This window comes from Halyomorpha halys, unplaced genomic scaffold (assembly GCF_000696795.3).
Source record: "Halyomorpha halys isolate HHAL.00 unplaced genomic scaffold, Hhal_1.1 Scaffold560.1, whole genome shotgun sequence".
Classification (NCBI taxonomy): domain Eukaryota; kingdom Metazoa; phylum Arthropoda; class Insecta; order Hemiptera; family Pentatomidae; genus Halyomorpha; species Halyomorpha halys.
Genome location: NW_027105487.1, coordinates 1,207,143 through 1,207,940, shown reverse-complemented (window position 1 = coordinate 1,207,940; position 798 = coordinate 1,207,143).

Sequence of the window (798 nt, the reverse complement as noted above, 5' to 3'; positions counted from 1 at the left end):
CGTCCTCAGGGACAATCTATCACAAACAGCTTTTATTGTACTATGATCTCTAACAATTTTAAACGAATAACAATATTATTAATAAATTATCATACCTTAATACAATTTTAGAACCACATCATTTAAAAAATTACTTTATGCAGGCTATTTTGGCCAGGTCATTAATATCAGTCCACAACTCTATGATACATTAAAACATTAGGGGATCATATAATTTTGTTAATGACAAATTCTTGCTTGCGACAGATGGCTGAATTGGTCGAAATGTCAGACTTATAAAGGTTTAGTCATTTATTTAAGCAATATGAATATAAATGCTTTTTATTAACTTCGTGTTTAAAACAACGGAAATTATCTACTATGAATTTATTTCCAGTAAGTCGTCTAGTTAATCTTACATGATTATCAAAATATTCGTAGAATTTTAAAAAATTGGTCCTAGTAGTCATAAGAGATACAAAATGCCATTATTCTATGCATAAACAAGGTGTTAAAAACTCAATTTAAAACTCTTTTTTTTCTTGAGCTTTGACAATTTCAAAATTAAAAAAGTATATCACAGAAAATCTTATTTGAAAAAACGATTTTGTATACTTCATTTTTCCGATCCGGCGTGTCCTGGTGGTGTAGATCGCCATAAATCACAAATAATGTGGCGATATGTGCTTAAATGAAGCTGTAAATCTAACAATTGTAAAGAATGAAATCACTTGAGAGTTAATTTTTTCCGTATTTATAAATATTAATTCTTATATATTTATTCTTTACTTTATGCTTGTTATTTTTTCTCCCCCATTC